The 15,894-nt window shown below is 38.5% G+C and overlaps 1 protein-coding gene across 10 annotated transcripts in view; it reads left to right on the forward strand.

The window, feature by feature from the left end:
• Positions 1-15,894, forward strand: part of ALB (albumin) — a 142,302-nt gene that overhangs the window by 59,489 nt on the left and 66,919 nt on the right. For 6 of the 10 annotated variants that reach the window (XM_089912040.1, XM_089912042.1, XM_089912037.1 and 3 more), the window contains one exon: positions 2,832-2,878. The exons of 2 other annotated variants lie outside the window; for them this stretch is intronic. The gene's annotated coding sequence lies outside the window, so the exon portion shown is untranslated. Of the gene's footprint in view, positions 1-2,831; positions 2,879-4,109; positions 4,180-9,408; positions 9,579-15,894 lie in introns of those variants that run through there. 2 more of the 10 variants (XM_089912039.1, XM_089912044.1) reach the window with 2 other exon arrangements.

Consider the following 15,894-nt stretch of genomic DNA (forward strand, 5'->3'; position numbering starts at 1 on the left):
AGGGATGTTGAATTTTGTCAAATACTTTTTCAGCGTCTATTGAGATGATCATTATGATTTTCATTCTTCATTTTATTAATGTGATGTATTACACTGATTGATTTGTGTATGTTGAACCATCCTTGAATCCCAGGAAAAAATGCCATTTGATCATGGTGTATGATCCTTTAACTGTTCTATTGAATTAAATTTGCTAATATTTTGTTGAGGATTTTTGCATCTATATTCATCAGTGATATTGGTCAATTTTCTTTTCTTGTAATATCCTTGTCTCGTTTTGATATCAGGGTGATGCTGGCCTTATAAAATGAGTTTGGAAGTGTCCCCTCACTTTCTATTTTTGAAAGAGTTTGAGAAGAATTGGTATTAGTTCTTCTTTTTTTTTTTTGCAGTATGCGGGCCTCTCACTGTTGTGGCCTCTCCCGTTGTGGAGCACAGGCTCCGGACACACAGGCTCAGCAGCCATGGCTCATGGGCCCAGCCGTTCCATGGTATGTGGGATCTTCCCAGACTGGGGCACGAACCCGTGTCCCCTGCATCGGCAGGCGGACTCTCAAACACTGCCCCACCAGGGAAGCCCAGTTCTTCTTTTTTTAAAAAAATAAATTTATTTATTAATTTTTTGCTGCATTGGGTCTTCATTGCTGCGTGTGGGCTTTCTTTAATTTCGTCAAGGGGGGGGCTACTCTTTGTTGTGGTGTGTGGACTTCTCATTGCGGTGGCTTCTCTTGTTGCAGAGCTCAGGCTCTAGGCGTGCAGGCTTCAGTAGTTGTGGCTCATGGGCTCTAGAGCGCAGGCTCAGTAGTTGTGGCACACGGAATTAGTTGTTCCGCGGCATGTGGGATCTTCCCGGGCCAGGGATCGAACCCATGTCCCCTGCATTGGCAGGCAGATTCTTAACCACTGTGCCACCAGGGAAGTCTATTAGTTCTCCTTTAAATGTTTGGTAGAATTCACCAGTGAAGCCATTTTGTCCTGAACTTTTCTTTGTTGGGAGGCTTTTGATTACTGATTCAATTTCCTTACTAGTAATTGGTCTGTTCAGATTTTCCATTTCTTCATGTCTCAGTTTTGGTACACTGTATATTTCTAGGACTTTATCCATTTTTTATAGGTTGTTTAATTTTTTGGTATCAATTTTATTATTGATTTGTTTTCTATGAATGAATTATTTATCTTTGATTGGCCAAATTATAATTGCTTTACTTGTAGGAAACATTTTCAATGGTGTAATATAAAATGGCAGAGATTTAAGTGGACAAAAATTGGAGTGTTATGTGTAGTGTTTGTGTGGGGTTTTTTGGTCAAAATTAGTAAACTTTACTTAAACTTCAAAAAATAAAATCATAAAAAGAGTAGCTTTTGCTTTGCTCTTCAGGAGGATCAGATGTAACAACCCACAGTAGGAACTACCCCTAAGAAGTTAAAATACCCTTTACCCCGAATCAAGCCACATGCAAGAAGGATCCTGGATTTGGGGACAGGTCTGGTGTAGGTGGGGCAGGTAGGAGAACACCACAGCGGGTGACTGGGTTCTGAGACAGCACAAGTGGAGAACAAGACAAAAGCCCTGGCAGAAATGGGACCAGAACTGCAACAGGAAACTCTGTCACAAGGAGCTATGTACAAAGGAGCCGGACTGGGGCCTGCACCCCGTGGGGAAGGGGAGGAATGCAGAGCACCCTGAAGCCGCCCTTCACCTTGCCAGGTGCCACTGCCCACTGCTCACCCTCAGTTCTCCTCATCATTGTCATCTGGGCTGATGGCTGGGCTAGTGAGGCTATAGGGGGGCTGGTGGGTGAGTAGCTAGGGGAGGCGGGCAAGTAGGTCGAGCGTTTGGGGGAAGCAGGAGAGTAGGTGGGGCTGGTGGGTGAGTACTTGGGGGAGGTGGGTGAGTAGGTGGGCGAATACTTGGGGGAGGTTGGGGTATAGACCAGAGAGGCTGGTAAGCAGGAGATGTTGGTGAGTATTTTGGGGTGGTGGGCGAGTAGCTGGGACTGGTAGGAGCGTACTTGGGGGAGGTGGACGAATATTTCGGGCTTGTAGGAGAGTACTTGGGAGAGGTCAGGTGTACTCTGGTGAGCTGTGGCTGTAGGAAGGACTGGTTGGGGTGTACTTTGCCAGAGGTCGGGCTGTAGCTGGGAGGGCTGGGGCTGTAGCTGGGCGAACTTGGGGTATAAATGGGAGACTGTAATGTGTATCGTGGGCTCAAAGGGGAGTAGCTTGGCGAGGTCGGGGAGAAGCTGGGTGAAGTCGGAGAGTAGCTTGGAGCGGTTGGGCTGTAGTTGGGGCTCCTCAGCGTGTAGTTGGGACTAGTAGGTGAGTAACTGGGGGATGTTGGGCTATAGCTGGGTGACATCTGGGTGTAATTAGGACTGGTTGGAGAATAGTTAGGGCTGGTGGGCAAGTAGCTTCGGGAAGCTGGTGAGTAGCTGCTTGGTGATGTAGGCGGGTAGCTGGGCAAGGTGGGAGAGTAGCTGGGTGAAGCTGGTGAGTAGCTGGGAGGGGTTATATATATCTTTATTCTTTTTCAGATCCTTTCCCTTATAGTTTATTACAAGATATTGAATATAATTTCCTGTGCTTGACAGTAGGACCTTGTTGTCTATTTATTTTATATATATTAGTTTGTATCTGCTAATCCCATACTCCTAAGATATACACCCCCCCCTTCCACTTTGGTAACCAGAAGATTGCTTTCTATGTCTGTGAGTCTGTTCCTATTCTGTAAATAAGTTCATTTGTATCATTTTTTTAGATTCCACATATAAGTGATATCGTATGATATTTCTCTTTGTCTGACTTACTTCCCTTAATATGATTATCTCTAGGTCCATCCATGTTGCTGCAAATGGCATTATTTCCTTCTTTTTTATGGGTGAGTAATATTCCATTATATATATATAAATACCACATCACCTTTATCCATTCATCTGTTGATGGGCATTTAGGTTGCTTCCATGCCTTGGCTACTGTAAATAGTGCTGCTATGAACATTGGGGTGCATGTATCTTTTAGGATTGAGTTTTGTCTGGATACATGCCTAGGAGTGGGATTGTTAGATCATATGTTAGCTCTATTTTTAGTTTTTAAAGGAAGCTCCATACTGTTTTCCATAATGGCTCATACCAATTTACATTCCTACCAACAGTGTAGGAGGGTTCTCTTTTCTCCACATCCTCTCCAGCATTTATTTAAATAATAGACTTTTTGATGATGGCCATTCTGAATGGTGTGAAGTGATACCTCATTGTAGCTTTGATTTGCATTTCTCTAATAATTAGCAATATTTAGCATCTTTTCATGTGCTTGTTGGCCACCTGTATGTCTTCTTTGGAGAAATGTCTATTTAGATCTCCTGAACAATGTCAAGTACTTTAAAAGCACTTTTCAGAAAAACAAACTTTAGTGACTTTACAAGTAAAATTTGTACTGCCTGGAATGGAACTCTCCTCCTTTACATCATATACTCTTGTACATATTTTAAGGCCTAACTTATATATGTATCTTCTTCCTCTGTGATGCCTCTCCTACTAATGCAGACAGATTCTTCTAACTGCATCATCACAGCATGATCCATTTGATCCTTTTGATACATTACATATGTACCAGTGATATACTGATGTGTCTATACTTCCACTTCATTGGCAACATCTCATAAGCAGTCTTTTGAAATTCATATTTGTAAACCTCTCCCCATCCCACCCCAGTCTCCGTCCATAGTGCTTAGTATTGTATCTGACACGGTAGTTTTACAATACCTGAATTTTAAAAAAAATGACGTAGTATTTTAACATATCACAACCTATTTATCTAATCCTCTACCAATGGCATTTGTGTCCCCCCACACACTTTTTTGTTATTACATACAATGCTTCAGAAAACATCCTTGTTCCTGTCTTGTATGTGCGTGAGAATTTCTTTAGGAGTTCTAGAGGCAGAATTTGTGGATCACAGAGTACATATAATATGTGTAATTACAATCATAGTTGACATTTGGTACTCATACCCTCCTATGCTTTGGGAACTTCCTATTTTGTTAATATGGTGGGAGGCGGAACCTACTTTCCACTATAAACACTAAAAATGTCAAATACTTTCTATCTCAGCTTCCCTTGCACCTAGGGTGTGGACACATGATCTTGCCCGGGTACTTGGAATTGGGAGTTAATGAATCAGGTGAGAGGAACTCTGGATCACTGTGTAGGTCATTGCACAAGATTAAATTTTATAGCAATAGTGGCACCCATGCTATTGGGTGGCATTTAGTATACAAAGATAGCTCTGTTTACTATGTAGGCTTCAACAACTGTTGTTTGGTGAAATCACAGTGGGGTTCTCATTAAACCAGTTGTATGGTGTGATTTTTGGCACTGTTTTTGGTGCAAAGCCCTGTCTCTAATTGTCTAGGCTTCCTAATGATTCTATGAGCTACTGCAAATCCTTTTAATAGTTTCCTGTTTTGCTTAAATCAGTTGAACTTGGTTATTTTTAGTTTCCAACTAAAAATGCTGACTGTTATAGATGAGCACCAGGAGTGGGCAGGGAGTGTTGTTTCTAAATATGCTAAAGAGTTTAAAAAAAAAGAAATGACGTTCTCAAATTTTTAACTTAGGGCATAGACTGAAAATTAGCTAAAAGAAATCTGACCAGTACATATGATAATGGAATCTGAGCATGCTAGACCAATAAAAAGGAAGAATATAATTTAAGATTTAACAATTTACCTATAAGGGTACCCTATTCAGAAATTTGATTTCTAATTCACTAGCTTAAACGTCTGGAAGTGGTTTTAAATGTTTTCTGTTTTAGTTGACTTAAATCTAGACTATAGTTCATATTAAAATAAATTGACATACCATAAAGAACAAAAGAAAAAAGAATTAAAGATTTGGGAGGTAGACGTGTTGGATTAATTTGTTACATGAATCGTACTCTCCTCACTCTTAACTGTATTCCTAAAGTGGGTCCAGAAGGCAATTTCTTTACCAAATCCTTGAGAAAAATACATTAGACAGGAGAATGCCAGCATCTTATATACACCCTCCATTTCAGTGAGGATGAAAAGTTTCTAGGTTAGCAAAAGTTAATTGGAAGCACTTAATCAATAGAGGCAAATGGGCATGATTACCATAAAGGTAAATAGTAAATCCTTGATCATAAGACAAAGTGACTACTTGATCAGAGCTTCCCATTATGAACCATGTGTTATCAAATCAAAGTAACCCAACAGTTGGTCATGTCCAGAAGTGTTCTATCATCAAATGGAAGTGATATAAAAGGAACCAATCCTGAGAATATCCAAGACACAAGTAAGTTGCACAAGCAGATAACCCACATTCTGAGCCAGCTATCTGCCACACTGTCATTTTCCCCTCAATCTCATTTAAGTTCTTGTGGGGAGTTTCTTAATACCTAAATATTTGACTCTGGTTAACAGATTAGTCTACATGATTTTCTGGCACCAAGTGGAAGTAAACTGCTACTGCCTTACAACTCCACTCAAAGCTGACACTAAAGGAAAGTAAGAAGGAATTCCTCCTAATGGGTGGAATGTTGAGTATTTCAGGTAAATCTCCAGACTTCATGGAAGGTGTGGCTTGGGTAATGAATCTATACTCATTCAACATCATTGGCTAATGGACCTGGAAGGAGGAAGATAGGAATCTTAGAGACAAGGAGGTTTGAGAAGAAAAATACATGGATAGACCTCTTCTAATGGACCCAATCCTTCAGGAAAAGAGGCTATGCATGGGTGTAGCAACATCAATGTTTACTTCTGAAGGCTGATTTGGTTACCATTGCTGAATGCCTAACTTGCCAACAGCAGCACTTATTCTCAACGTTTTATGTGATAAATCCATTAGTTTTTTATTGCCACATAAAAATTATCACAAAATTAGCGGCTTCTAACAACATAGTTATTATTTCACAGTTTCCATAGGTCAGAATTTTACACATGGCTTAGCTGAGTCCTTTACTCAGCGTCTCACAAGGCAGCAATCAAGGTGTTGGCCAGACTACATTTTTATTTGGAGGCTTGACTGGGGAAGAATCCAATTCTAAGCTTATTCAGGTTGTTGGCTGTATGACTGAAGGCCGTGGCTTTTTGCTGGTTATTGTCTGGAGGCTATCCACATTTCCTTGGCATGTAGTCTTCATGAACATGGCCACTTACTTCATCAAATCCACAAACAAAACTGGCTTTTTGGGGCCTGTGTTCTATGCTGTCACGTAAGGTCCTGTGCTTAGAAGGCCCACGCTTGGTTTAATGCTCTTCTGTAGCTGTTTTGAAATCCTTCATAATTTTTAAACAAGGGGTCTCACATTTTGCTTTTGCACTGGACCCCACAAATTATGTAGCCAGTCCTACCTGCAAGGAGAGTCCATTGCTCCAGTGTGTTAAGATAGAGATTTTTATAACATGATGTAATCATGAAAATGATATCTTTTGCCATATAATATAATGTAGTCACAGGAGTGCCATTCCATTACCTTTGCCATAATCTACTGGCTAGAGCCAAGTCACAGACTCTGCCCACACTCAAGAGGAGAGGATTATACAACAGCATGAATACCAGGAGGTAGGAATCCCCAGAGCCCTCCACTTACGGTCTTCCTGCAATAGTACCATAAACGAGTAGAGTAGGTGGAGAGCAGGTAGCTAGAAAGGATATAGATTGTATTTCTCTCTGCCATGATTTTGGTAGCACCCTGATTGCGTGGAGTTTCTGACTATCTTATTTACTGTCATTTTATCCCACACAGCATTGCCTCCAAGGAATTGATTTATAGTTTACAGTTTATTCCTTACCACCTGCCTTATAGGTTGTTAGAAATTACTACTGAAGCCTAACTTATGGTGCTAGGTGGGAATGCAATATCTTGAGAGGTCAGAATGTTGTTTTGCATAATGTATTGTATGCTTGACACCAGCAAAAAATACGTGGTACAGTTTTTCTCAGAGCCAGAATGCATGGCTCTGAGAATCAATGACTATAAGTGATGGTTCACAAAAAGATACCTAATGCCCTACTTATACATTTTTTGCATCCTGTCTTCAGAACACTAATTTTTAATGGTTTAGAGGTCTTAATATCTAAAATAAATGGTTATACCAGGGGGAAAAGTAAAGTTTAATTGAACTGAAGGTGGAAAGAGTTAATTGGCCACAATTCATTCCCCTTGACAAAGAAGGAAAAAAGGTGGTTGGATGTTGCAGAGATGATTTATTCTATTTTTGAAGGGTAATAGGCTTGTTGCTGCACAATGAGAGTAAAGAAGAATATTGATGAAATCCTGTCTTCACAATTTTTATAATTCTTATTTATTTTTCTTTCCTTATTTCATTATCTGAGAGCTCTGGTACATTATTGAAAAGCAGGGGCTTTAGTGGGCATCTGTGTATTGTGACCCTAAAAAGAATATTTCTAGTTTTTTGCTCATGAAGTATGATGCTTATGGAAGGTTTTTATTAAATGACCTTCAGTTAAGCCCATTTTCTTCTATTGTTTGTTTGCTATTTTAAAAAAAATCATGAATGCATATTGACTTTTTCAATGCAGTTTTTCCTCAATGGAAATAGTCATGTTATTCTTTTTTTTTTTTTTTTTTTTTTGTGCGGTACGCGGGCCTCTCGCTGCTGTGGCCTCTCCCGTTGCGGAGCACAGGCTCCGGACGCGCAGGCTCAGCGGCCATGGCTCACGGGCCCAGCCGCTCCGCGGCATGTGGGATCTTCCCAGACTGGGGCACGAACCCGTGTCCCCTGCATCGGCAGGTGGACTCTCAACCACTGCGCCACCAGGGAAGCCCCATGTTATTCTTTTAATCTATTAATGTGGTAAATCACACCAATTGGTTTCTGAGCTTGAACCATTCTGGAATTCCTGGAATAAACCCTACTTGGTAAGCTCTAGCTCTAGCTCTTCAGTGCTGAATTTGATTTGTTAATTTTCTATTTAGGATTTTGCATCTATACTTATAAATGGCATCCTAATACAATTTTCCATTCTTGTATTGTCCTTGTCCGGTTTGATTTTGAAGGTAAATTAGGTAGTATATTAGTCAGGGTTCAGTTTGAAGCAACAGAATACACACTATGTAAAAAGGGAATTATCCTATAGGATATTAATGGCTTACTTAGAGATACATTGCTAGTGCTGAAAAAGAGATTTTATCTGAATTTCCAGGAACTACACCCAAATCCATATTGCAGAACTGGGTTATCAAAGTAGATACTGCCAGTGCTGCAATCAAGAATTTGAAAAATTAAGATGATATGATACTATACGTAGAAAACCTTAAAGTCTCCACCAAAAAACTATTAGAACTAATAACTGAATTCAATTGGCTAATGATATTGAGTAGCTTTTCATATGCTTATTGACCATTTGTATATCTTTTTTGGAGAACCATCTATTTGGATCCTTTGCTTCTTTTAGAATTGGGTTATTTATCTTCTTACTATTAAGTTGTAATAGTTCCTTTTATATTTTAGTACAACTCAGATATACGATTTACAAAATTTTATCTCATTCTGTGGGTTGACTTTTTACTTTCTTAAGGGTGTCCATTGGAGCACAAATGTTTTTAATTTGATAATGTCCAATTTATCTATTTTTTCTTTTGTCGCTTATGCTTTTAGTGTCGTATTGAAGAAACCATGGCCTAATCCAAGGTCATGAAGATTTTGCCTATTTTTTTGGACATATATACACTACCAAATGTAAAATAGATAGATAGTGGGAAGCAGCCGCATAGCACAGAGAGATCAGCTCCGTGCTTTGTGACCATCTAGAGCGGTGGGATAGGGAGGGTGGGAGGGATGGAGACGCAAGAGGGAAGAGATATGGGGACATATGTATATGTATAACTGATTCACTTTGTTATAAAGCAGAAACTAACACACCATTGTAAAGCAATTATACTCTAATAAATTTGTTTTTTTTTAAAAAAGCACAAAAACAATTATGCCTATTTTCTTCTAAAAGTTTAAAAGTTTTTGCTCTCACATTTAGGTGTTTGATATATTTTGAGTTAGTTTTTGTGTTCAGTGTGAGGTAAGGGTCCAACCTCATTGTTTTGTATACAGCTATTCATTTGTCCCAGCACTATTTGTTTATAATATTGTTCTTTCCCTATTAGTGGTCTTGGCACCCTTGCCTAAAATCTGTTGATCATGGCTGTGTGGCTTCATTTCTGGACTCTCAGTTCTATTACATTAATTTATATGTTTACCTTTATGCCAGTACCACATAGTCCTGAAACTTTGTGGTAAGTTTTTTTTTTTAATTAATTAATTAATTTAATTTTGGCTGTGTTGAGTCTTCTTTGCTGTGCACGGGCTTTCTCTAGTTTTGGCTAGCGGGGGCCGCTCTTCGTTGTAGTGCGTGGGCTTCTCATTGCAGTGGCTTCTCTTGTTGCAGAGCACGGGCTCTAGGCGCACGGGCTTCAGAGTTGTGGCTCACGGGCTTAGTTACTCCGTGGCATGTGGGATCTTCCCGGACCAGGGCTCAAACCTGTGTCCTCTGCATTGGCAGGCGGATTCTTAATCACTGCGTCACCAGGGAAGTCCTGTGGTAAGTTTGGAATGATCATCTTACTTCCAAATTTATATTAGTTTTGACATTACACACAATTTGTTTATCTTGGGTTGTACTTAAGAGGTAGTCAGCACTAGTATATCCTTATAATTATGGAGTTTTATGGTTAGAGGCAATAAAGCATAATGATTATGGGCATAGGAGTTTAGAATCAGAGAGACCTGGATTTGAAATGATTGTACCACTTCCCGATGTGGAAACCTGTATAATCCTCTCTGAGCTTCAGTTTTCAATCTTAAGATGGGAACAATAATACTTACATTAGTAGATTTTTGTGAGGACTAAATGAGTTAATATATAGAAAATGCTCAGTAAAGATAGGCTTTATTTTCTTGGACAGAATGTCAATTTGCATTACATGTTTATCATGTGTGTACAATGACAGTATATTGACTTATACTTTGATTAAGAAAATAGCAATAAGCTCCCAGATGTTGGGAGCTCATTTTTCAACAAATATGAGAAAAAAATGGGGGCTCATTTCTCCAGAAGAGGAGAAAAGTAAAGCAAAAGTGCCTGTGGAGAACTGTGGGGAGGAGGAGGCAAAAAGAATCTAGGCATGGTCATTCTCCAGGAATTTAAGAAAATTTTTTTCTCTAATAATTCTTTTAAAATAGTTTAAATAGTTGGTCTGCCTGCAAAGGCTTGTAGCCTCTTTTGCAGACATCAAGGAATGTACTTTCAAACAACCTCTTGGAATCCCTTCTCAGAACTTATTATTGAGTATGGGCCTCTGTGAGAGAGAGCAGGGTAGGTTTCTACTTAACCTGTGTCAGCTCTCAGATTATAATTTCAGCTGTATTTTAAAACATAATTTTTAAAAAAACCCATAAATCTTTAAAAAACAAATATAGCAAGAGTTCAAAGGACATAGGTTAAGCATTTTCCAGCATGTAGGGACCAATCTACTAAACTCAGGCATTAACACTATTACTGTATTGAAAAGGTCTTGGGCTCTTTTTCTGTTATTTTTGGGAAACTATTTGTTAGCAATTTTCTTTTCCAAATTACTCCTGGGAGGAAGCTTCAGTAGCCTCATCCACAAGTAGTTCAAGTGAAAAGAAAGCCTGTTGGGGATTTTGAACAGTCAGCGATGCAACACGAGGTGGCACTCTCATCCCAGTGAGTGTTGTAGAGCAACACGTCAGATAAAGGATACACAGCTTCAGGAGATTGTGGTAGGTCTGAACGCCATTGGGTGACTGCCTGACAGACTGAACAGCTAATGGGGCACAGAGCCATAGATGAGATTGAGACAATACGCTGGTACAGTTTGGCAGAAGGCAGAACGTAGTATAGCAACCACCTGAGAAAAATAACTAGCGTCTGGACAGTGCTTTATAGTACACTGATTAGTTACCTTTACTATTATTTAATCTTTATAACAATCATCTTTTCACTGCTGCTCCATACACAAGCCTAAAACAAACATTAGATAATGACACTGCTATGTAGAAATAATGAATCCCTGTGGTCCTCATGATAAAATCCCACTTTGTCTCCAGCCTTCACCCTTTCTTCATTACTGAAATATATGAAGTTCCTGAAATACATCCTACTCTGTCTCTGTGATTTTGTGTATAATGGCATTCTACCTAGAACATTCTTTGTCCTTTCATCTTCATGGATGATTCCTGCTCCACCTTTCTGAGTCAACACAAATTTTACCTCGTAGAAGGCTTCCTTGACCACCTCCACTGGGCAGTAATGTGACAATTGAAGCTAACATACGTGAATTACTTAACAGGGTATAGATGTCTAACAAATGGCATCTATTGTCATCGTACAAATCCAGTCAATCATTTTCATTTATTTGTTCATGAGTATTTACTATTTTCAGGGTCCATTTTCAGGTCCATTATGTTTTTATTGTTAGGTAATTACCAGAATGCCTCAATATTTCCAGTGTGGAATTTTCCCCTTTATGCAAGTGTAAGGTGACATTTCCTGTTTTGTTTTCAGTGTTGTTTCTGATTAATTCATCCAATAAATGCTTTCTCAGTTTCTATGTACAAGGTGCTGTTTCTAAGCACTGAGAGTATAAGATATAAAAATGGAGAGCATAATGGAGAATTTATTGTATAGTGATTCTTAATTATTCTTCAAAATTTCAAGATTAAGTTACATCATTTTTATAATGGTATCTTGGTAATAATGATAATTTTCCTGGATTATAACCGATAGATTGTTTTCTGCTATTTTCTAACTATAGTTTATATTAGTAATTCCCAGATGGATTAACTATTGCCCACAGTAAAACTCCTCTGCTAATTAACACTGCCTCAAAAAATCCTCTTGATATTTATTATTATATCTTTGGATTAAAAAAAGTCCCCAAACTCATTAGACGATCTTAATGTCCACCATAAAGTTTGTCCCTTTTTTGAGATCTTGTGGAGAATTGTGAACTAAGGCCTTTGAATAGTCATGGTCCTGGCAAGAATCAGCAGACACCTCAAAGTAGGCAATTGAGAATAGGACTGCTTACAAAGGTGTGGGGAGAGTTTAGAAAAGCAAACTATCCCTGGTTTAGCAAAATGGGGGGATGGTACTTCTCCTAGGCTTCAAGAAGCAAGAAAAGGGAGCAGATACCAGGAATGAGAGAGGGCAGCAATAGGGAGAGGACTGCCTGACCAGGGCTAAAGCCTTCTACAGAGAGATACAGCCCATTCATGGTGACCAGCAGGCAAGGAGCCTGGGAAATTAATATCCTCACCTCATTCTCTTACCAACCCCAATCTGCCACCAGGGCTTTCTATTGACAGAATCCACTGGAATGTAGAGGACAAGCAATTCAGCTGCTGCAGTTCACGCACATCAGTCTCGTGTGACACAGATGAGGGTGGAGAAGGGCATAGTGTGGATCTGGAGAAGCAAGTGGAAGAATCTCAGCACAGGCCTTAACTTGTTCATAAACCGAGAAACCTAGCAATTCATATTTTTTATTAAAAGAAATATGAATTTATCCCTAAACTTTGTTATCATTTCTGTAAATCAGTCCTCTTTTCATGAAAAAATATCCTCTCTCCCTACTTTTTCTATCCCCAGTTCATTCAGTCAACATTTATCAGATTCTTCTTTGGGCAGGTATTGGTAGCACAGAAATAAAGACAGTGTTCAATCTCAGGGTCACACCATTGGATGGGGGTTAAGAGAAATAAATAAACCATCACCTTATGAGCACTGTAAGCATGATGAATTAGGGGAAAGCACAAGGGCAATGGGAACTCACAAGGTCACTACCTCAAATTACAAGTTGTCTGGGAAGGCTTCCTGGAGGAGGTGATTTAGGCAGACTCCTTGGTCAAGTTTAATTATTTAGTTTCTCTTTTTTCCCTGTATTTATTTAATTCTTAGATCTTTAGTCTAAGATCTATGGTTGATTATGTAACTGAGTTTTCTTGCTGCTTTTCCAATTTCACCTTCCTAATTACTTTTTTTAATGGTTAAGATGGTAAATTTTATGTTATGTGCATTTTAGTACAATAAAAAAGAAAATGTGATAGATTATTATTAAGTACAGAAAAATATAAAGCAGAAAAATAGTAAGTCATGATCCTGTTTACTAGGAGCAACTACTTGAATATTTCCCATTGTTTTTATTTATTCATTTAAATTTTTAGTTTTTTAATTGAAGTATAGTTAATTTACAATGTTGTGTTAGTTTCTGGTATACAGCAAAGTGATTCAGTTACACACACACATATATATGTGTGTGTGTATATATATATATATATATTCTTTTTCATTATAGGTTATTACAAGATATTGAATATAGTACCCTGTGCCATACAATAGAACCTTGTTGTTCATCTGTTGTATGTACAGTGGTATGTATGTATCCCAAACTCCTAATTTATACCCCCCCTTTCCTCTTTGGTAACTCTAAGTTTGTTCTCTGTGACTGTGAGTCTGTTTCTGTTTTGTAAATAAGTCCATTTGTATCATATTTTAGATACCACATATAAGTGATATCATATGATATTTGTCTTTCTCTGTCTGACTTACTTCACTTAGAATGATAATCTCTAGGTCCATCCATGTTGTTGCAAATGGCATTATTTCATTCTTTTTTATGGGTGAGTAATGTTCCATTGTGTACATATACCACATCTTCCTGATCCATTCATTTGTTGATGGGTATTTAGGTTGCTTCCATGTCTTGGCTTTTGTAAGCAGTGCTGCAGTGAACATTGGGGTGCATGTATATTTTTGATTTAGAGTTTTCGCCTTTTCCAGATATATGCCCAGGAGTGGGACTGCTGGATCATATGGTAATTCTATTTTTATTTTCTTAAGGAACCTCCATACTGTTCTCCATAGTGGCTGTACCAATTTACATTCCCACCAACAGTGTAGGAGGGTTCCCTTTTCTCCACATCCTCTCTAGCATTTATTGTTTGTGGACTTTTTAACGATGGCTATTCTGACCAGTTATCACCTTCTAATTCTTAATTATACTTTATTAGGCTGCTTAAAATGGATATTTTGTGAAATACAAATTGCTGGACCAATCTCTGGAACTATTTTTATCATCTTGCATTTGGAATGACCATTGTGATACCATTTTATTTGACTGATTTTGGGAGGGAGCAGGGAATTTTAGTGTTTTTGGATTTCTTAATTAAAAGCTGGGCTAAAGACATTCTATGTAAGTGTAATTTACTTATGCAAGTATTCATGTAACTCTGGTGAAAAGGAGGACCCTATCTGCATAGGACATGTATGTTCATGTAGTTAAGTTTTAATACTGTTTTGAACCACCATGAACATAAAATTTGGGGCACATCTCTGAATCCTGTCTTTAGATAAACTGCAAAGTATGGATTACCACGTCAAATGGTGTGAATTTTTTTTTTTTTTTTTTTTTTTTTTTTGCGGTACGCGGGCCTCTCACTGTTGCGGCCTCTCCCATTGCGGAGCACAGGCTCCGGATGCGCAGGCTCAGCGGCCATGGCTCACGGGCCCAGCCGCTTCGCGGCATGTGGGATCTTCCCGGACCGGGGCATGAACCCGTGTCCCCTGAATCGGCAGGCGGACTCTCAACCACTGCGCCACCAGGGAAGCCCCCGGTGTGAATATTTTTATGTTTCTTGATTCATATTGCCATATTGTATTCAGAAAGTTTGTACACTATTGTACACAAATGTCACATGCTTTCACTATCACTGTGAATGATATATTTTTGATATTTTATAATTTTGCTTGCTCCTTCTTGTTAGCTGGCTGTTCATGGCAGCTTTGCTATAGCAGTGGCCTTTTATCCTGACAACAGCAATTCGTTCCAGTTCCCACTTTCTTTATATATTCCCAGAAGTAACATTATTGTGCTGCTTCAGAAATATGAGAAGCTGTAGCGCTACCCACTGCTCAGAAGTCTAGGTACCATACTATTCTTCTATTCTGTGTATGTTTGAAGTTTTCTATCATATGTTCTGATGATCTCATATTTTCTCTTTGTCCATTTTCCACTGACATTAGAGTTTTTGTTGATTAAGAGCTAAATCACCTGGCCTGTCATGCCCAGAGTCAGAAATCTCCATTATTATTATTTTAATCTCTGTTTTAACTTTGGTTATGTGTTCTTTTTTAAATTCATATTTTTTTTGCTTTCTCTGTCTCTCTCTTTAATTGAAATATAGTTGACGTACAATATTATGTTAGTTTAAGGTATGCTACATAAAGATTTGACATTCACTTTCTCTCTCTTTTTTCTTGATCAATTATGTCAGAGATTTGGACATTTTGTTAATATTGTTAAAGAACCATGTTTTGTGTTTAATGAATTTATCTGTTGCATCTTTCATATTCCAGCAACTTCTGCTCTTATCCACATTACATATATTAGACCTCCTTCTGCTTTCTAATTTCCTTCTAATGCTCCCTTTGGCAGGAATTAGCTGACAAGAGAGAAATGCAATTTTCAGAGTCTCAGTCCCAGCTTTACAAAATACAGAAAAGAAGAATGGATTTGGAGTTGAGAGCTAATCGTTTAAGAACCAACTAATATGATCCAAATCATCCATTTTTGGAATTTAACTTTTATTTTCCAGTGGAGAAAAATAAAAAATTATTCCCCCCCTCCAGCCCTCCCCGCTTTTCTCTCCTCCGCCTCTTCCTCTTCCTTCTTTTGTTATAGCTCTAGGGACAGGTAAAATAATGATTATATATAGAAGAATTAGAAAGGCTATACTATTCAAGTCTTTCTTAGTATATATTATATTCTTAAAACTGCATTTGCTGCAAGATTTAGTGAACTGCTCTTGAACTAACAGCAAGGTGCTTAAGTCAG

The sequence above is a fragment of the Delphinapterus leucas genome, chromosome 5 (genome assembly GCF_059928025.1).
Source record: "Delphinapterus leucas isolate spDelLeu-1000000601 "Yukka" chromosome 5, BTC_Dleu_Yukka2, whole genome shotgun sequence".
NCBI classification, from domain to species: Eukaryota; Metazoa; Chordata; class Mammalia; order Artiodactyla; family Monodontidae; genus Delphinapterus; species Delphinapterus leucas.